This window comes from Podarcis gaigeae (genome assembly GCF_964106915.1).
Source record: "Podarcis gaigeae genome assembly, chromosome: Z".
Classification (NCBI taxonomy): Eukaryota; Metazoa; Chordata; class Lepidosauria; order Squamata; family Lacertidae; genus Podarcis; species Podarcis gaigeae.
In genome coordinates this window covers 8,044,299-8,066,232 of record NC_139691.1, presented here as the reverse complement: position 1 = coordinate 8,066,232, position 21,934 = coordinate 8,044,299, and the positions used below count along the sequence as shown (strand labels likewise).

At 43.8% G+C, this 21,934-nt stretch overlaps 2 long non-coding RNA genes across 2 annotated transcripts; one reads left to right on the top strand and one right to left on the bottom strand.

Moving 5' to 3' along the window:
• Positions 1–208: 208 nt before the first annotated feature.
• Positions 209–10,474, bottom strand: LOC310836561. The gene is made up of 3 exons (XR_014560148.1): positions 10,394–10,474; positions 1,332–1,481; positions 209–772 (listed from the first exon to the last, which is right to left on the bottom strand). It is a non-coding gene; the product is annotated as an uncharacterized lncRNA (long non-coding RNA).
• A 222-nt stretch (positions 10,475–10,696) lies between these two features.
• On the top strand, positions 10,697–20,614 carry LOC310836569. Its single transcript, XR_014560156.1, has 3 exons — positions 10,697–10,789; positions 18,187–18,364; positions 19,652–20,614. It is a non-coding gene; the product is annotated as an uncharacterized lncRNA (long non-coding RNA).
• Positions 20,615–21,934: the final 1,320 nt, after the last annotated feature.

The window sequence follows — 21,934 nt, the reverse complement described above, 5'->3', positions numbered from 1 at the left end:
GTGTGACTTTAAAGAGCACTTCATAAACTCTTGTTGTACCAAATTTGGCTTTGTTTGGACTTTTTTTGACCATAGGAACGCATTAATTGATTTTCAATGCATTCCTATGGGATTTCGTGCTTCGCAAGACGAAAAAATTCACGGAACGAATTAATTTCGTCTTGCGAGGCACCACTGTACATATACATATACATATACACACCCCTCTCTGTACATGCATGTCTATCCTGTATGTCGCCTGGAAGAGTATAGAAAGGCCCCAACCACAGTGCCCATTGCCACTGCTGGCCTGTGTCCCTCAGGAGGGTTGGCCAAGGAAAAACATGGTCCTCAGGCTGAAGGAGGCCCCCAACCTCCAGTTTAGGAAATGTTCTAGTCTGTATCTTTGTAGAGACACAGCATGAGGCAACACCAGTCTGATGCTTGAACCTGAAAAGCTGATGCCTTCATCAGATTCCTTTGTAGCCAAAGGAGAAACCCTGTTTCTCTAAAATAATGCCATTAAGACATATTACAGCCCCAGATGTGATAGTGCGGGGGACCCAATGCAATTCATTTACTTTTTAATAATAATAAAAACATAATAAAAAACATACATCTTGCTGGTGGGGTGGGGGAGTTATCAATATATATTGTTTGCTGAGTGTGGTGGTTGATTCATCTCAATTGTTACCCAGATTGTGCATCATGTTCCTCAGTTTCAGGATAATTTGATGTGATGCCTCTCAACACAAAACATTTGCTCTCCATTCAATGCCCTCATCACCAGCTCCTGTGCACAATGAAATGGTTCATTTAATGAAGGACGTCCTATGATTATTTATGCATTTCTCTGCAGTTTAATTCTGGGGTGATAATTACCCTCCTTGCCCGAGTCTTCCTTTCTCTGCTGAATTAAAAAGGTTACCCACATATAAACACATCCTCAAGAGAACACAAGGACATTTCTTGGAAACCCTACAGATTAAGGCACCACAAAAACTCTCAGATTAGCTTTAACCTTTTGCATCTTTTCTATTTTCACACCAACACCTATGTCACACTGCCCCATTTAAAGGAAGGTCCCTCTCAACCTGAAAGGGAATAATTGTCCTGTGGAAACTAAGGTGGCAATGACCCCCATAAATATTCTTTGTTTTGTTTGTGAATCAAAATCTTGTAGTAGTTCTTGTTTTTCCTCCTCCCACACCCTCCAGCTTCCTCTAACTTTAGATGCAATCCCTACAGCCCAGTGGTTCTCACTGGCAGTTAACCGTGCCATTCACTGTCTTGCCTTAGGAGGAAAGGAAAATAGCTGTTAATGGGAGAAATTGCAGCTAATTCCCACCTACCTGCCCGCTTCACCCACTTCCAGTGCTGCCTTGTGTTTTGATAGCATATTATATTTCCTAGTTCTCTTCATTTCCCCCTTTCTTCGAATAAACTTGCTGTCGTCCAGGCCCATGGAAAATGTTCATTGCACGCCATCCTATTCCAGCTAGCTGAGTTGTACAGGCAGAAGAAATGAAATTTGAAATACATCTCTTCAAGAGAGTTGGCATGCATGCAAAATGCAAGTGGGGGTAGATAAAGATCATCATTAATATTCCCGCATATCCATCTTAAGCAAACGACACAGGAGGCTACAATCCACTTTTGAATGATATTCCAGTGGATCACTATAGAAGGCTGGATTTTTTAGCGGCTGCAGGTTCCTGGGATAGGAGTGGCCTCTTCCTCTTGATTTCCATAGAGGTTAATGGTGACTTGGCTTTCAGGTTCCAATATTTGATCCTTTCTCCATTTGGCTGACAACAGCAATATGGACTTTAATGGTCAGCCCATGGATGAGATACAGCCCTATAAATTCGGTCTGCTGTCTGCAGAGGAGGTGCTTTTTACATAAAGCTATTCTGAGACGACAGAGATCCAGTAAACTGAGCTCAGCTACATTACTGGAGATATATCTACACATTTTTATTACTGGAAATGGCATTAGGCTGAGCAACCTGACAATTCCTGCTGCCCCTACCCATATAGAGTGATTGGGGAAATGAACTCATATCCACATGAATCCAGCTTCTTTCTGGGCCAAATGAGGCAAGATGCAGAAGATGCAATCATAGATCCTCTGTCATCTTTCTTCAAAGCAGCCACAGGGACTGAATTGGTTTGAGGCTAAATTGGATTGGACTGTGATGGTGGTGGTGTGGCAGTGGGAATCCCTTCCACAATGCAATTTCCCTGAATGAAATCTGCCTCTTCTCCAAAGGCACTAATGGTCACAAAAAAGACCCACTTGGGAGTTGCAGGTGGGGAGAAAGCATGCTGTTGTGGGCTTCCCACTAGGGCATCTGGTTGGCCACTGTGAGAACAGGATGCTCATGGACTAGAATGGTCATTAGCCTGATCCACCCGGCTCTTCCTATGTTTTTAAGACAGGAATAATATGCATAGCAGCTTTAGGGCATGTGTAGTTTAGTTCTGTGAAATAGTGCAGAGGACGTGGTTAAATAAAACCATCTCCTTCAGAGCCCCAGCCTGAGCTTGTGGCAGCTTTAAGGCAGGTATGAGGAATCTTTGTCCCCTGGGATGCTACTATACTGCAACTAATGCTCAATGGCAAGACATAAGGAGAGATGTAGTCCAAAACCACCTGGAGGTCCACATCTGCTTTACAGCTTTGAAAAAAGTGTTGGGGGGCCCAGTCTCCCATTGACTTTCATGTTGTGCCCAGTTGTCTCTTACATTAAGTTCTCCCCCTGCCCCACCGGAAAAAAGAAAAAAGAAAAAAGAAAAAGCTTTTTCATGTCTAGAATCCAAAGTACCATCAAATTTTGCTAATGGGAACCAATGGGTTACTCGAGGGGTGGACTCTCCCTCACTGGAGGTCTTAAATCAGAGGCTGGATAGAAAGCCATCTCTTGGGGGTGCTCTAGCTCTGGATTTCCTGCACTGGGCTAGATGGCCTTACAAGACCCACTCCAAGTCTGATTCCATGTATCTAAGGCAGAGTCACGGCAAATGCTCAATAGACTGTTCTTGAATGAAAGAGGTAGTCATTTTCTCACTAAGAGATGGCAAAAGATATCCCTGGCCCACTCACTACAGTCTGAAGCTTCAGGCACAAATCTGAGTCCAGGAGCAGCTCAAACTCATAAGACTTATGGGAAGAGGGGGGGCAGATGGAGAGAAGATGGAACTTCTACAGATGTATGTGTCATAGTAGTGTGAGATATAGTGGCACGAGCTTGGGGCAAGGACAACTCCTCTGACTCATTGGCTGAACACATTGTCCTGCACATATTTAAAGCAATGTGCCATTAAAAATTAATGATCTAGTTGGGGTGGGAGAGACTCTAGGAGATGCAGCCATGTTAATGCATGGAGAGAAAGAGAGAGAAACCTCAGTGACCACAGCACTGGTCCTTTTTGAGATGATGTCATGGTTTCTTAAGAGAATATCATTGGAATGATGTGGCGATAAGAGTAGACACTGTTCCAGCACCCCAGATCATTCTTGGAAATGTCTCTGCCTTGAGGAGGTGAGCAACATTCCCCCCCCCCCCTTTTCTGGGGCCAAATTCCCTTGGGAGTAATCTCTCAGGGACTGGAGCTGAAGTCAAAAGTGGGTGGAACCAACTGCTACTTAGTCTTTCTTTCCCCCATATCCCCTCTCCTTGCTACTCATATAAAATTATGTAAAAGAGAGTATGTAGAGAGATAGGGCCACACATTGCCCATATGAACATAAGAAGAGCCTGCTGTATCAGGACAATGACCCATCTAGTCCAGCGTCCTGTTCTCACAGTGGCCAACCAGATGCCTGTGGAAGACCTGCAAGCAGAATTCAAGCCCTCTCTCCTTTCCTGTGGTCTCTAGCAACTGGCGTTCAAAAGCATTACAGCCTCCAACTGTGGCAGCAGAGCAGAGCCCTCATGGCTAGTACCCATTGATAGCCTTATCCTCCATGAAGTTGGCTAGTCCTCTTTTAATACCATCCAGGTAGGTAGACATCACTAACTCCTGTGGGAGCAAGCTTAACTATGTGCTGTGTGAAGAAATATTTTCTTTTATCACCATTACCACTCCAAGCAGCAGCAGAGAGGGGAGAAAAAGAGATAAAAGAGGAAGACTCTCCACTGTTAGGAAACAGTGAGCAACAATCCATTCTCTCTCTCTCTCTCTCTCTCTCTCTCTCTCTCTCTCACACACACACACACACACACACACGCAAGATACACACAAGCATAGAGTTCACTTTGCAAATTTGTGGGGCCATTTGATTTCAGCTCTAAAAATAAACATAACATGGATGGTATTCGTGATTTCAGCTTCCATCACCACCTCTAACAGCAGAAGTGAAAAGAGAAAAGAGGAAGACTCTCCACTGCTCCTAAATGAGCATTTCCCCATTTATACTCCCCATGCACACAGAGAGAAAAAAACCCAATCAAGACACAGAGAAGGAGTTCAATAACTGAAAACAGGGTGGCAGACCTGAGGGGCTGTTTGGTCTCAGCCCTAAAAAAATAAAATTCTAATTGAATAAATTCATAATATTGGTCTCTGGCACCACATCTCATGCTCTAGCCTTTTGGGAATTGTCATCTGTGAGCAAGTTTGAGGAGCAAGAGAGGGTTTCGCAATCCAAGTCTTCCTGGTTTTTTGCCAGGCTGCAACACACAGCTTCTCCAAATGCCGAAAGACAACTCTAAATGCTGAGAACGTCTCTTGGATGACTGGCTTGGAAAGGTCTTCTTTCTCCAATCTCCTCCCATACTTGTAGCCTTCAAGTCAAAGGAAAATAAAATTTTAAAATATCCTGCCAAACCTATGGTGCTTTTTGTTTTAGTTGTTTTAAATATTATTATTTTAGAGTAGAATTCTCCTATCTGGTTCCAGGTATTAACACATGGGCTGCACCAGATCAGACAAATGCCAACAGTAGCACAAATCAAAACACTGGGATGATGGAATTGAAGCAACACCCACCAGCTGGATGAACATTGTAGTAGGGCATGCCCTGGTAACATCCCAGCTGGGCTACTGTAATACACTCTATGTGGAATTATCATTGAAGAAGAAGAGAAGAGTTTGGATTTGATATCCCACTTTATCACTACCTGAAGTAGTCTCAAAGCAGCTAACAATCTCCTTACCCTCCTCCCCCACAACAAACACTCTGTGAGGTGAGTGGGGCTGAGAGACTTCAAAGAAGTGTGACTAGCCCAAGGTCACCCAGCAGCTGCATCTGGAGGAGCAGAGACATGAACCCAGTTCCCCAGATTACGAGTCTACTGCTCTTAACCACTACACCACACTGAGGGTTGTTTAGGAACTGCAATTTCTGGCATCAGTTGCCATGAACACATAGCACCCACTGGTTGCTCATTTGTTTCTAGATTAAATTCAAATGGATTCAAATCTCCAGGACCTGATGAGTTGCATCTAAAGGAGCTTGTGGATGTAATCTCAGAGCCTTTGTCTATAATATTTGAGAATTATTGGAAAACAGGTGAGGTCCCTGCAGAATGGAGGAGGGCAAAAGTGGGGGGGAGGGGAGAGAAGAACCAAATAACTACTGACCAGTGAGCCTGACATCAATAGCAGGGAAGGCCCTAGAACAGATAATTCAACAGTTGGTCTGTGAGCATTTTGAAAAGGATGATGTGATTACTAAGATCCAGCATAGGTTTCTCAAAAATAAGTCATGCCAGACAAATCTCATTTCTTTTTTTAAAAATGGAATTACAAACTTAGTGGATCAGAGGAGTGCTGTGGGCATAGTGTATCTTGAATTCAGTAAGGTTTTTGACAAAGTCTCCCATGATATTCTTGTGAGGAAGCTACTAAAATGTGGGTCGAATGAGGTAACTGGTGGATTTGGTTGACAGACCGAACCCAAAGAGTACTCATTAATGGCTCCTAGTCATCCTGGAAAAAAGCTACAAGTGAGTGCCACAGGGTTCTGTCCTGTTGTGACTTCAAATTCTTCTCAGAAACGGATTTTAATTTGAGATGATAAAAGAAACTCCTTTGCCTCTTCCTCTCCCACCCTCCTCTGGTGAGCCTTCAAACCTTCCTCACTTCTGCTTAGCTGTCTGTTGCTCTGGTAGCAGCAGCAGTGAGTGGAAGAGAGGAAGCCTGGAAGTTTATGGGTAAGTGGGGAGGCAGGGAAAGGGTTTGTAGGCTTGTGGAAGGAAGGGATTTTGGCAGCTTGGGAATGGTGGGGACTTTCTAGTGATAAGAGGGCTAAGGAAGGAATCACTGGAAAGTGACTTTAATCCAACTGGTGTTTTTTTAAATAATTTTTATTAACAGGCCAATCAAATCACATTAATTCCAAATCACATTAGTTCCAAATTACACAGCCAATTTTTAAAATTTTTGTTGGGGGTACCCATACTTCGAGCTCCGAAAGGGATCCAAACATCCCTCTTGCTGCTGCTTTAATTACACAGTTCTGTCCAGATAGTCTCTTTGTTATTTTCCTCATCTTCTTGTTGTTATCATATATTCCTTTCTTTGTGATCTCTGATAGTCTCCACAAGAGGGTTGAAAACAAAACATGTTATACCCTGTGTGGATTTTATGCATCTCCAAGAGCCATATCAAAAAAAGACAGAAACCATTTCCACTCCTCCGTACAAAACATTCCCACAGTCTGTCCGTTGATTTCCACAGGCCTGCCAGTCTGTCATCAATTTTCTCAGGGGGCTCTGCCAGGTCAAACTCACATTCTCTCACATTCCGATATAATAACCAACCATGGTCCTCCTCCCCCTCGTCCTCCTGTGGGCAGGTCTGCCGTAACTGCGTCACAAAGCTTTATTTCCTTTCCCGATGTTCCCACAAGCCATATCTTTGATTTGTAATTTATTTCCACACAGTTCTTAATTTCCTGCTTGTGATCAGTAATTGCAATGATTCTTTCAATGGGGGGGGGGAGGGTTATTGGGTACTCACATAAGACAAAAATAGAAAAGTTTTTTCCTCCCCCCCTTTTCAGTTTCGCTCCGACATACCAATCCTTTGATGAGTCTTCTTCTTGATTTATTATCCAGCCCATCGCTCCACTTCACAGAGATCCCTTTAATTAGCAGTCTTTACTCCCGATCTTCATCCATCTTCCAATGCGCCCCTAGCGGCCCCTTAAATCCAACTGTTTAGCATAAAGATCTTCTCCTGTTTTTACTGTTGGCAGGATGGTCCAAGACTAGCTTTATTAAATCTGTGATAATCTATGGTTTAAAGAGCTACTAATCTTTTTCATATCTGTGGCTAGAAATATAATAATACAATATTGGAAAACAGCTACCAACTTAACTCTAGAGGTATGATCAGATAGAATATGGAATGCAAAGACCAAAGACAGTTTTGATACTGTATGGTGCATGTTTATTTAGTATAGCGGAAAAGACAATGTTGCCCTCCCACCACCAGCTACCCATGACTCACTATGGGACAATCATGTTAAGTCATATTGTAGAATACACCTAACTGATGTAATCAATTCTAAACCATTTACAAACTTAGGGCTCTTCCATACTTACCTTTTGTCCCACTCTTTTTTGCCACAGGTCTGTGCTTAAAAGCTCTGTGTCCAAGCTATGGTCTTTTCGCCCGGGAGCTTTCCCTTCAAAAACCTGCTCTTTAGCACTCAGTAGGAGCAAACATCAGTTCAGGGTTCCCACAGATTGCTGTTTGCTTTGTTTGAGCTTTAAAGAGAGGGGCTTTTTTTGTGGGGAAAGCTCCAGAGCAAAAACAAGGATGGTCAAACATGGAGCTTTAAAGTACAGACCATGCATGGAAAGAGCAAAGGAAGTGTGGATAAGCCCTCTATGTTTGACTGCATTATTTATGTTGTGTATACATGAAATGTTCCTCCGGGAATGGCAGCATATGGGTATTCTTTGTTATATTAAGAAACTGAAAAATAAAGTTAAGAAGGAAAAAAACAAACAAACAATGGAAGTTGTGTACAATGCTACCTAAAGAGGCATGAGTCAATAATTTCTGGGATATAGCCCTGACTGAATGTCTAACACAACACAAACAAGTGGTGGGGGGTGAAGCAAAAAAAGATTGGTTCAAAGAAGTGTGATTTTTATCTTATTTTTACTGTATTAATAAGGGCTCTGAATTCTCAGGCCCACCCAGTACCCATACCTCACTTTGGAGGAGCTATACTAACACTTGAAAATCACACAGAGTTGGTAACTTACTTTCTGAGATAATCCACTGCTTCGATCTATTCTGTCTCTGTACTAGGTATTATATCATCCATGTTTGTAACTGGATTTTCTTACGTATGTCTACTCAAAGGTGTTCTATTTTGTTTTCTTGAAATCAATAAAGCAGGCAACAATTAACCTATCGGTTGTTAAGGGCTGTGCATATGGCATATTGACCCAAGAGCCTTGAACCTGGCTTGGTAGCATACAAGCTGCCATTGCAGATGTTTTGCCAAAGGCGCTATATGCCCTTAGCCATCTGCCCTCATCAGCAGTCTAGCTGCTGCATTATGCACTAGCTGGAGGATCTGGACCAGGCCCAAGGGCAGCCCAAAAGAGAGTGCATTGCAGTAAACCAGCATAAGAGATGTGTGCATTTCCCTGACTTCACTCTGAAGTGGTACAACTCAGAAGGCGTTTTACCAGCTCAGTGAAACCAGGCCCAGAATCTCTTGCCTTCCAACATTCTCCATCTGGAGAGTGGGAAGGGGAAAGAGAGAGAGACAGCACTTGATACCTCACAGGGGTATTGTGAGGACACCATTAAAGTCTGTGAGGCCCTCCTTTTACATGGAAGGGAAAACATAGGATGGGGGTAGGGTCACGCAAGTCCTTGAGATTGATGGATTGACCTTCTGACTGCAGGGGCCTGTCCAGGCCCAGCATGTCACATCAGTGTTTCTCTGGAGAAGGCCAGAATTAGCAGACCTCTTCTTCCTCCCCCGCCCTCTCCAAGGCCTCCTGAGGGGCTGAGTTTGCTGCTCCAGCAATGCTCCCAGATAGCGTCGGCTCAGGGCATCGGAGCGTCATCTTGCATCCCACAGACAGATTGCCAGAGCACTGGAGCTCTTGAAAGTGCCTAACTTTGATGTATGGCTGATAGTTCTTGTAGGAAGTGTCTTAAAAACCTCTCATTTATCAGGGTTGTTTTCACGGTGCGCATGGCTGAAGATGAGAAGCAAGCAGATTTATTCGGGGAGGAAGCCAGCTAATCCTATTTAAGCAAGTTAAGGAGGAGAGGGGCTCGTTCCCTCAAGTTCAGTGGAACACTGAGATGAGCTTCACCAACACACACACACGCACACACGCACCACACGTGGGACACTTCCCAGACACTTCCTTGGCAGGTCTGTCGGAAGCAGATGCATCTGCTGCTAGCAATTGCTTAGAGGCGTCGCTGGAAGCACTGTCCCACTCTGTAAGGACAACAGAAGGTGACCTGCAGCTGAATACGGCTGCTCTACAATTCTTTGCAAAATCTCTGGACACTGTTTAAGAGGGCAGAATACTGGCTATGTCCAGGAAATTCCAAACATATGGCAACCCAGTGCTAAAAGCAAACTCAGAAGAGGAGGGCTGATTCACTTGGTCTTTTGTCACTCAGTCTTACAGTGGATTTTGTGGGCTCTGGCCAGTGAAATGTGTGTGGCAGGACACTTCATCCCCTGCCACAGTCACCATCTTGTATTGTATAGTGATTTTGGTCCTTCTTTATGTGAAACACTGCTGGGCCACTCTTTGGCTATACTTTCAAACACCATTACGTACAGAATTTCCATTCTAATTTTCACCCAGGCTGCTTACAATAAAGCAGTGAAAACCCATAAATAACTGTATTTAAAGGCTTTTCAAAGTAGCTTGTCAGCAGGATGTGTTGAAGAAGACAGGCAGGCACCCAGTAGGCCAGTGATGACAGAATCTTTTTCAACCAAAGGGCCACATTGCTAGTGCAAAACTCCAGCTATGTCGACCAAATAGCCTCTGCTCACTCCATCATTGCTGCCGTCTGTGGTTTGGACTGGCAGTGGTAAGGAGAAGACCAGCACAGGCTGTCTCTCCGTTGCTACTGCCAAGTAGATTTCAATTAGGATTAATGTAGCTCGCAACCGGATGAAAGGAGGAGGAAGAACAGGTTCCCCATTACTTAGATTTTGGTTGAATCATGAATGTTAAATTCTGATAATGAATAATATCGCTTTTTATGAGGTAGTCCAGGAAGGGGTTGTTCTATCTTAGCTTCGTTTTATGAGGCTTGGATTTCTTTTGTCAGCTACTGAAACAGCCCTAATTCAAATGAGCATATTGCAGGTTGTGTTTTATCAACTCTGAGAGCGCAAGCCATTATTTTTAGGGTAATATAACTTTGTATCAGGCATGCAGCTCAGTTCCATTTTTACCTTATGCGTCCATGGTTGCTGCAATCCAGGAGTGGGGGGGATCTCAGGCCCAGGGGCCTAATGAGGCCCCTTTGTTGGCCCTTGGGGCATAAGACAGGCCACACACCTCTGTGGTGCTTCTGCTGGGCTGAAATTAACCCTTGAACTGGGTTGATGCTTCTTGCTTCTGCAGTTGAAAAGATAGGAATCTTGTGCTGTTTTTATAGCTGAAATGCAGTCTACCATATAAATGTACTGTAACCATAACATAATTGCTCCACCCACATTTGCAATTGGCCCTGTTCACTACTCACATGTGATATCCTGACAGGTTACCCATAAGGAAATGTGGCCCTCGGATTGAAAAAGATCCCCCCACGCCTGCTAATCCTGTCAACAGAATGACACAGGAATAAGGTAATGATATCACCAGCAAAACCATATCCTTACCTTGGCCACCTCTCTGAGCCAGCTTGGTCAGGGCCATTTGGGACCCCACTGGTCCTTTTAATCTATCCTTTTAATATGTATATTCTACAACCCAAAATAAGGGACATGGGTGGCACTATGGGTTAAACCACAGAGCCTAGGACTTGCCGATCAGAAGGTCGGAATCCCCACGACGGGGTGAGCTCCCGTTGCTCGGTCCCAGCTCCTGCCAACCTAGCAGTTCGAAAGCACGTCAAAGTGCAAGTAGATAAGTAGGTACCGCTCTGGCGGAAAGGTAAATGGCGTTTCCGTGTGCTGCTCTGGTTCGCCAGAAGCGGCTTAGTCATGCTGGCCACATGACCCGGAAGCTGTACGCCGGCTCCCTCAGCTATTAAAGCAAGATGAGTGTCGCAACCCCAGAGTCGTCCGCGACTAGACCTAACGGTCAGGGGTCCCTTTTGCTTTACATCCTAAAATGCGCTTTTGAACATGTGATATTAACCAATATCCTTTTAAAGTAGATTATGACTTATACGCACATGGGCTAATGAGAGAGTTTTATACAATATACCATTCATAGGAACATGGGAAGCTGCCTTATGCAGACCACTGGCCCTATTTGCTCAGTATTGTCTGCACTGACCGGCAGCAGTTCTCCAGGAATTCAGACCAAGTTCTCTATCAGCCCTACCTGGAGATACCAGGGATTGAACCCTGGACCTTTTGCATGCAAAGCAGATGCTCTAACCACTGAACAAGGTTCCTGCCCAAGTGAAGTTTGTAATTAAAAATCTATTTTAAATTGTTGTCCTACTTCCCAGAAAAAGGTCCAGCAAGGTCTGAAATATATTGGAATTATAAATATCTCTTTGGCCTACCCTACTGCTTTTTGGTCCCACTTCCAGTCGCTTATTGGAGTTCCCATGGGGGTGGGTGGCATTCTTTGCTTTCCTGTCTTGGTCAGAGTCAAGATCCAAGCTATTGCTCATGGTGGTGCCTGCAGGAGACGAGTTGCTTCCTTGCAGCAGCAACTGAAACTGCCTTTCCCCATTTTCTGTTGCCCTCTTCAGCCCCAGAGATTCTTAACACAGTCAAAACAAATCTACTATTGACTGGTCTCCCTCAACGCAGAATTCCTGTGTGTGTGCTTTTCTTCCCCCACTCCCTTCAGTGGGATATCTCTTTATCCTTCAAATAATGTTTGTGACCTCGTAGTCACGGCAGCTTCTAAGCACTCTTTGAACCCAGTATTGATCCTGCAATTAAAACACATTGCAGCTGCTTCAGATAGCTAGCCAGACTGAGATCTCTGCTTTGGAGTCTGCTTTCTTAAAACCTTCATTTCTTCTTCTCTTAAATTGATTATTTATTTATTTAAAAAATCCTTTAATGATATGTGCAAGAGTGGGGAGAGTAGAGCCCAGTCTTGATTACTAGTACAGTTTGGGAAGTGGTTTTGTTTCTCAGGATTTTTAGCTCATTGTCTCCAACTTGTGCAGAAACCAGATTTGCCTAGAATTTCTAATTGTATCTACACCTTCCATTCTAATCATCCACCCCTGTCTTGTGTTAATTGCTGAACTGATAGGGTCTCTCCTGTGGGTCAAAGGAAGGGCAGTATGAACTCGTGTATGGAATATATAGTTCCAGGCAGAGCAATGGTAGCTTGTGCCCATTAGGACCGGTAGGGCAGAAGGAAGGGAGACCAATCAGTAGGTGGAGCCAGAGCCAATGACAGGAAAAGCCAACTCATTCTTGTTTTCTCCTCATCTTTCTGCCAGAAGAGTTCTACAAAGGCAAGCCTGAGTCTAAGGAGGAGGAAGCTGACAGTGCTATTCTCTGGACTGGTTCTAAGTAAGGAGGCAGACAGGTAGAGGCTGGCTGAGGGCTGACCAGGGTTGGTGGTGCCATTCCCCATTCACTTTAATGAACCAGTCATCACTGAGCAAGTCAGGCTAATTGAATCTACTGGTAGATCTTCAGGTTATGTAAAGTAGACTCTCAACAGTTCATCCAAAGCAACAACAAAAGGCTCCCTCTCCTTAGGTTGCAATCTTAACTCTACTTACCTAAGAGTAAGTTCCATTGACATCAGTAGGATGTCCTTCTGAGTAGATGTGCCTAGGAATGTGTTGTTCATTAGGTTGCTGAAAATGAAGACAGTCTGGTAGGGTTGAAGGAGACAAGGAGTGTCTGTGAAAAGACTAAAGCTGTGTACACACTTAGCAGCTTGGAAGGCAGTGAGGTCATTTCATGTCACTTCATTTCGAGTCCCATTCTTATGTCTTATGACCACAAGGAAGCACATATGTCTTCACCCAATGCCCAACTTGAACTCCCCCTGTGCTGTTCAGTTCACTGAAGCTACCATCTGCACACCTGCTGTCATCTGAGCAGGCACACCTGATGCCTGACATGTATGCTTCAGCTTCTATTTCCATTTTCAAATTGGATGGAAGCTGGTTTGGTGGAAAACACATTAATCAGGAGTATTTATCAGGAAGCCACAGGGTGCCTAGGGACTGTGACTATCATCACATGTACTCGGTTTCAAACACTAGCAGTGGGTACACACACACTGGAGTTGGAGCAAGCAGTAATATGTACACAGCCATAGAAATCAGTTCTTGTCCTCAAAACAGATTCCTGGGCTGGGCATGTGCTCAGAGGCACCTTGGTTGACTCCAAGTGTGCAGAAGCCCCACCCCACCCCCATTTTGCATCTGGCTCTGTATGGTGTATCATGAGGTTCTTGCGGGGAAATATTAATTGATCAAAGTCTCATTCAGCTATGGAATGAAGTTATATTTGTATCTGCATATGTACATTAATGTGCATCTAATAACATTTATCCCCTTTTGGTCTCTTAGGACTATTTTAAGGATAGGAGTGAATTAGAGTAGAAGAGAAATTTGTTTAGTCAATATTTTTAAGCAAATTCCTGGACTGGAATTGGAATATAATGACCCTTCAGATTTAACACTTCTCCAGATTTTGCAATACTTCCTGGTATAAAAATGCAGAAATGTGTTAAAATGCATATTTTAAGATGCAATATGAAAATTTGTTTAGGAATGTGTGCATTGGAATAAAAGAGGGTTTAAATATGGATTTTGTGCTATTATTTAAATATGAATTTTTATACTTTTATTTTTTTAAAAATCCACAGATTAATGTGTAGATAGGACAGAATGGACAGAAGGATTAACATGCAAAACAGCGAAGGACTAAATATAAGAGAGATCTATCCACCCCTAGATTATTTATTATTGGTTTATAACCATTTTTATTCATAGTAGACTTATTGAAATTAATGGCCTTAAGTGACTCATTTCCACTAATGGGTTTACTCTCAGTATGACTAATATTGGATACATCCCATTGTTTGTGATTCTGATTCATTTCAAATGATGATTTATTCTGAATGTGATGATCTTGCATCAGTTTTCAAAATACTGAATAAATAAATAAACACAGTCCCAACATAAGTCTGGCTGCATACACACCAACCGATCTGCAGCGCAGAAATATATTCTCCATATATATATATATATATATATATATGCAGGTTTTGGTGTCCTCGGGTGTCTTCCCGTGTAAAAGTTGGGGTGTCTAGGCGACGTTTCGACGAGGTCTCACTCGTCATCTTCAGGCTGGTGCTTTCGGCTTCTTGTTACTGGAACAGACACCCCAACTTTTACACGGGAAGACACCCGAGGACACCAAAACCTGCATTCCTGTACCCGTGAAAATCTACGAAAGCAAATATATATATATATATATATATGCAGGTTTTGGTGTCCTCGGGTGTCTTCCCGTGTAAAAGTTGGGGTGTCTAGGCGACGTTTCGACGAGGTCTCACTCGTCATCTTCAGGCTGGTGCTTTCGGCTTCTTGTTACTGGAACAGAGCGGGATCTCAATGTTTGAGTTCCTATAAATACTGTAGAGGGGGTGTGGTGTCTAGCCTCCAATGTTCTGGGCAGAGAGGAAGTTCCCAGGCTAGTGTGCCTTTTCTTCTTTTGTTCCTTAATTACTTGAGAGATACCTTGAGTGATTTCTTGAGTGATATCCTGAGTACCACTTAGGTGGGTCATTAGGTGTGGATTAGTTGCTAAAGTCTTTGTGTCTTGACCTCTTGAACTTTGTGAAGAGTTTTCCTGAGAAGATGGCTGTATTGCACTTAGTTGTGCTTTGGCTTGGCTTCGTGTATAGGGGCGAGCTGTGGTTTTGTGGCTTGTGTCAGCCAGATCTGTGTAGGGATTGCAGGGGGGTGCAGCATCCGGAGGTGCCACCATGGATTGGCTACTGGATGGTGTCAGTAATTCATCTGTGGAGAGGGTCTGGGTTTGGGTCTGGTGTGGTTGATTGGTGTTGGCGTTCTGTGTGCCTCTGGATCTGGTGTCAGTTTTTGTGGGGAGGGCTAATTTCCAGATGTCTGGCAAGCGGGATGTGTCGTCACGCTTGTTCATGTTGTGAGGGTGTTTCTCTATCTCGATGGCTTCCATGATTATTCTCTTGTGGTGATGTTCCGTGTTAAAGAGCAATTTGGAATCTGCAAAATTAATTTCGTGTCCTGTTTCTTTCATGTGTTGGAAAAGAGAGGAAGTTTTTTCTTCTTTTTTGACGGCATTCTTGTGTTCTGCGATACGTGCATTTATTCGTCTGTTTGTTTGTCCAATGTACGTGGCTGGGCAGACTTTGCAGGGTATTTCATAGATCCCTTGGTTTTCCAACTGGATTTTATCCTTGGGGTTTCTGAGGATATTGGCTATTTTTTGGTTGGTGCAAAAGGCTGTTTTGATATTGTGTTTATGGAGGATTTTGCTAATTTTATCTGTAGTGCCCTTGATATAAGGAAGGAGGGCCATGCCATTGTTTTCTTCTGTGTCTTGGTTTTTGGGGGGTGTTTCCTTTTGGATTAGCTTCGTAATCCTGTTTTGCTGGTATCCATTGGCAATTAACACATTTGAGAGATTCTGTAACTCAGTTGTCAAGTGGTCTTTGTCAGCCAGGCGTTTGGTTCTGGAGATGAGAGTCTTGGCTACGGAGTTTATTTGTGCAGGGTGGTGGTGTGATTGTGCATGTAAGTAGCGGTTGGTGTGTGTTTTTTTCTGGTAGATAGTGTGTCCTAGGGAGCCATCAGGTTTTTTGTAGATTAGGACGTCAAGGAAGGGAAGTTGGTTGTTGGCTTCTATTTCCATAGTGAATTGTATTTTGGGGTGTAAGTTGTTGAGATGTGTGAGGAAGCTATCCAGTTTTTCCTTCCCGTGTGGCCAAATTACAAAGGTGTCGTCAACATATCTGAGCCAAAGTTTGGGTTTGTGTTCTGACTTGTCTAAAGCATTGGTTTCAAAGTGTTCCATGTACAGGTTTGCGATGACCGGTGAGAGGGGTGATCCCATAGGTGCTCCTTCTATCTGTTTGTATCTTTGTCCATTGTGGATGAAGTACGTGTTGACGTCCTAATCTACAAAAAACCTGATGGCTCCCTAGGACACACTATCTACCAGAAAAAAACACACACCAACCGCTACTTACATGCACAATCACACCACCACCCTGCACAAATAAACTCCGTAGCCAAGACTCTCATCTCCAGAACCAAACGCCTGGCTGACAAAGACCACTTGACAACTGAGTTACAGAATCTCTCAAATGTGTTAATTGCCAATGGATACCAGCAAAACAGGATTACGAAGCTAATCCAAAAGGAAACACCCCCCAAAAACCAAGACACAGAAGAAAACAATGGCATGGCCCTCCTTCCTTATATCAAGGGCACTACAGATAAAATTAGCAAAATCCTCCATAAACACAATATCAAAACAGCCTTTTGCACCAACCAAAAAATAGCCAATATCCTCAGAAACCCCAAGGATAAAATCCAGTTGGAAAACCAAGGGATCTATGAAATACCCTGCAAAGTCTGCCCAGCCACGTACATTGGACAAACAAACAGACGAATAAATGCACGTATCGCAGAACACAAGAATGCCGTCAAAAAAGAAGAAAAAACTTCCTCTCTTTTCCAACACATGAAAGAAACAGGACACGAAATTAATTTTGCAGATTCCAAATTGCTCTTTAACACGGAACATCACCACAAGAGAATAATCATGGAAGCCATCGAGATAGAGAAACACCCTCACAACATGAACAAGCGTGACGACACATCCCGCTTGCCAGACATCTGGAAATTAGCCCTCCCCACAAAAACTGACACCAGATCCAGAGGCACACAGAACGCCAACACCAATCAACCACACCAGACCCAAACCCAGACCCTCTCCACAGATGAATTACTGACACCATCCAGTAGCCAATCCATGGTGGCACCTCCGGATGCTGCACCCCCCTGCAATCCCTACACAGATCTGGCTGACACAAGCCACAAAACCACAGCTCGCCCCTATACACGAAGCCAAGCCAAAGCACAACTAAGTGCAATACAGCCATCTTCTCAGGAAAACTCTTCACAAAGTTCAAGAGGTCAAGACACAAAGACTTTAGCAACTAATCCACACCTAATGACCCACCTAAGTGGTACTCAGGATATCACTCAAGAAATCACTCAAGGTATCTCTCAAGTAATTAAGGAACAAAAGAAGAAAAGGCACACTAGCCTGGGAACTTCCTCTCTGCCCAGAACATTGGAGGCTAGACACCACACCCCCTCTACAGTATTTATAGGAACTCAAACATTGAGATCCCGCTCTGTTCCAGTAACAAGAAGCCGAAAGCACCAGCCTGAAGATGACGAGTGAGACCTCGTCGAAACGTCGCCTAGACACCCCAACTTTTACACGGGAAGACACCCGAGGACACCAAAACCTGCATTCCTGTACCCGTGAAAATCTACGAAAGCAAATATATATATATATATATATTTGGCATACTGCACCACAAAATTCAGAGAAGTGTGAATTTTGAAGGATAGGTGTTTCAGTCCATGTATTGTTTCAGGAAGTATGAATTAGGGAGTTTTGCACTAAAATGAAAACAAAGCTTAATTTCTTTCTCATCTCTAGTTGATCCTAAAGGGGAAGTATCAATGCAAAGAATGAGGTGAGCCCATTGACCCCCCTCCCAACTCAAAGCTTCTGTTGATCATGCTCCTTCATTCTCCTCTGTGTGACCAAATTTCTTTTCTCTCTTCCTAAGCCCACATGGCCCCTATTTTCCCCGCTGCTGATCTGCTTCAAGCCTACTCAAGGTCAGCAAAGAGGGATATATTTTAAATGGCGAGGGCTCTTATGAGCATTTTCCCCCCCTGGATTCCCCAGAAGCAAAAAAGTAGCATTTACACAGTAAGTCTTGTAGATCAAGGTCTTCCGAGCCTTTCAACATCCTAAAGCCCGCACAGACTTTCAACTCTTATCCCCAGCCCGTTGGCGGAAAGAAGAGAAAGAGAGGAAAAATGAATCGAACACAAAGCCTTTGCCTGGAGGTCTGGTGCAGAAGGCTTGGACTCAGAATTGTTTCAATCTATGTAAATATCAGGAAATTAAATTCCATATGTCCTGTGCCAGATGCTCCCAGCTGCTGCAGCTGTGCTCAGAATGGTAAGTAGACAGTTCTGATTTATCAAAGCAGATTTTATTTATTTATTTTCCAGTGTCATTCCTTGAAAGGGAGGGAGAAGAACAGTTTGTCATTGGGAGGGCAGAAGTGTAATGCACAAGAGTGATTTGATGCCAACGATCTGACAAAAGGGATCATTGGTCAAATGTGGAGATCCAGGCAAGGCTGGAATCTGGAAGACCCCAATAAGGGTCTCAGTGTTCTTGGCGCATGTTCTTGGCATCAAAATATTTTGTTTATGCTGAAGAGTATAGGAGTCACATGCATATGGAAAAATGCACTCACTCAGGCTTGGAGTGCAAGTGACTCTTGTTTGTAAACCAACCTTCTGTGCATCGTCAAAAGATGTAGGAGATGAATGTGAATGATTCCATCCCTCTGACTATTGGCAACCCTTTCCAGCCCCTTGGCCTGCAAACAGCTGGACTCTCTGAGCAGTGCTTCTCCATCCTACATCTTTTGGGGCCAGAAGGAAATATATATGGAGTGTTAAGGGTGATGGTGGAAGAGGCACAGCTTCAAATCTCTGCTCAGTCATAAAGCTTGCTGGGTGTGCTCCTCAAAGCTGAAATATGTTTAGCCCCCTTAGCTAGTTCACAGGAACTCCTGTGAAGATGGATGACATAAGAATTGTATGAGATCAGTAAGCCAACTCCTCTTGACTGACCTCTATTTCCATTTGCAGTGTCAGAATATTTGTTAAATATGTATCTTTCCCACTTTATCAATGAAATTACTTCAAATTTAAAACAAAAACCAAAGCTCAATTCCAGTTCTGATACTGACACCATAGAGTTGGCCATGTTTGACAGGCCCATTCCTGTTACCCAGCTCTTCTGCACATCCTATGTGGGAAGAGAAGATAAAGTGGGGAGCTTGCTCTGTGAATTTAGGCTCCCCATGTAATGTAGAAACTTGTGCAGTCAGATGTCTAAGTGATGGAAGGACCCTATTTTCATGAAGCAGGCTCCCCTCTTCAGATCTTCTCCAATAAGGAGTGGAGGGATGTGATGGAAACAAGAGGGCAGCAAGCATGGCTCCACTCCTTCCGCTCTCATAATTTGAACTGTACATTGTTACTGGCATCTCTCTCAGGAGACAATGGAAGAGTGCACCTTTGGGTGTAAAGTCAAACCTTTGGAGCGTTACAGCACCAGCTGTGGCTGTCGAGACCGATACAGAAGAAACATATGTTATTGCAGGTGGGGCAGATGGAGGCATCTGGTTTTGCTGCAACAGGTGCACTATGGCATTTCTTCTCTCTGCAGTCCTCCCAGCGGTCATTCCTTCTCTGGTCACTGCTGCGGATACACGACCTGACTGTCTGACTCCAGGCACAGTGATAATCTACAAGGAATTGTGTGAAGGGCTGAGTACATGAATAGACCTGGATTCAATATGAACTGAGTGCAAAACTCACAGGCCCAGTTTGATCCTCATTCCATTTGCGGTGCTCTAGCAACTTCTGGAAGAAACGTCACAAATTTTGCCACCTATCTTAATTTCAAACCCAACTTCAGAAATGGACATGGAACTATACCCCCTTCCATTATTGACTCTCCCTTCCTCCAAAGAAAGATCAGCCCTTTGAGAACACTTGGTCCAGCACTAACCTAAACATTACAGCAGTATCCCAGGCATAAGGAGTCTTTGAAGATATATAGTTCTCTAAGGCTCCTTTGTCCAATTCAAACTTTTTTCCATAACTAATTGTAAAGCACATTAAACAACATTTTTTGTGGAGGCCTTTGAATGTCACACGGTAGTTGATTAACATGTAAGAATCCAGCCATACATAGGAACCTAATCAGGGAGTCAAAACCCTTTTGTGGAAACATAAGGCAGGCCAACAACCCTTCTTCTCCAGCATCTTGTTCTCATAGTGGTCAACTAGATGCCTGTGGGAAGCCTGGAAGCTGGACATGAATGCAAGAATACTCAGCCCACCTGCAATTCCCAGCTTGTGCTTGTGTCAGGATTGGGCTATGGGCAGAGGTGAGCAAGGAGCAGGGATGGGGGAGACATTTGGTTTAGTTTTTATTCCAAGGTGACAATGCCTGATTTGCAGTTTCTGAAACAATATGTGAAAGAGCCACCAAAATTCCTCCTCAGAATTTTGTCATGAGGTTCTCCAGCCAAATAATTTTTACAAAAAAAACACACCACAAAAAACCTGTATAGACTGGGAGGAATTGTGAATGTAAATGGATATATGAGTGAAAACAACAAGAATAAAAGGCATTATATGAAAGAAAATTGCCTTCAATTTTGGTGTGTGCATGTGTGAAATTACATTAAAAATGTGCGGATTGGGAGCTGGTGAATGATTATTTCTTGCATCTGTCCTAAATCTTATAACATTTAGCTTCCTTGGATGTTCCCTCAGCTAGCATTATGAGAGAGGGTCAACCTCTTCCAGAGGCCTTTAAAAGAGAAAAAGAAGGCAGAGGGCAGTAAGAAAGAAACAAACAATAATCAGATAAATAACCCCTGCTTCCACCCTTAGTATGTTTGGGTTTGGGCAAAGAGAGGTTTGGGCTGTTTCTTCGTAGGCCTCTTTTCCTTTGAACTGTTAGCCTAAGTCAACGTATTGGAAACACACACGAGGAAATGAAGGGGATAGCAAGAATGTATGTTGCGAGGAATTCCTCCGACATATAATGAGAACCCAGAGGAGGATGGCAGGCTGACAGATTTGCTGTCTGGATATGTAGTAAGCCTCAAAAAGGGCCTGCGAAAGAAACAACAGTGAAGTTAGAGGCTGTAGGAATGCCAGAAAAACACCCTTTTCCTGTGATAGTTATGGTGATGATATTGCTAGTACTATAGTCAGCTTAAGGAAGGAAGGAAGGAAGGAAGGAAGGAAGGAAGGAAGGAAGGAAGGAAGGAAGGAAGGAATATGGTGGTGGTGGTCATCACTACTACTACTGCTGAGGAACTGTTAGTGGGTGGTTCCCTAGACCAGATGGATGGGAGGTTGCCTGCTCTTGATGGGGTTAGACTCCCTCTAAAGGAGTGGGTACGTAGCTTGGGGGTACTCCTGGGTCCTTTGCTGTCGCTCAAGGCTCAGGTGGCCTCAGTCACAAAAAGTGTGTTCCATCAGTTTCAGCTGGTGACCCAGCTGCACCCCTATCTGGACAGGGATAGCCTAACTACTGTTGTCTATCTAACTTCTAAGTTAGATTACTGCAACACGTTATACATAGAGCTGCCTCTGAAGACAGTTCAGAAACTTCAGCTGATACAGAATTCAGAGGTCAGGTTGCTCATTGAGGCAGGTGGTTTGAGTATCTAATGCCAATCTTGGCCCTATTCCATTGGCTGCCAGTCACTTTCTTGGCCCAACTCAAAGTGCTGATTTTGACCTATAAAGCCTTCCGTGGCTCAAGAACACAATACCTCAAGGCCTGTCTCTCCCCTAACAAACTGACCTGGACCCTACAATCACCACCTGAGGACTTTCTTCATGTCCATACAGAGGCCTGAAGGGTGGCAACACAAGAATGTGCCTCTTCTGCAGTGGCTCCCAGCTTGTGGAATGCTGTCCCCAA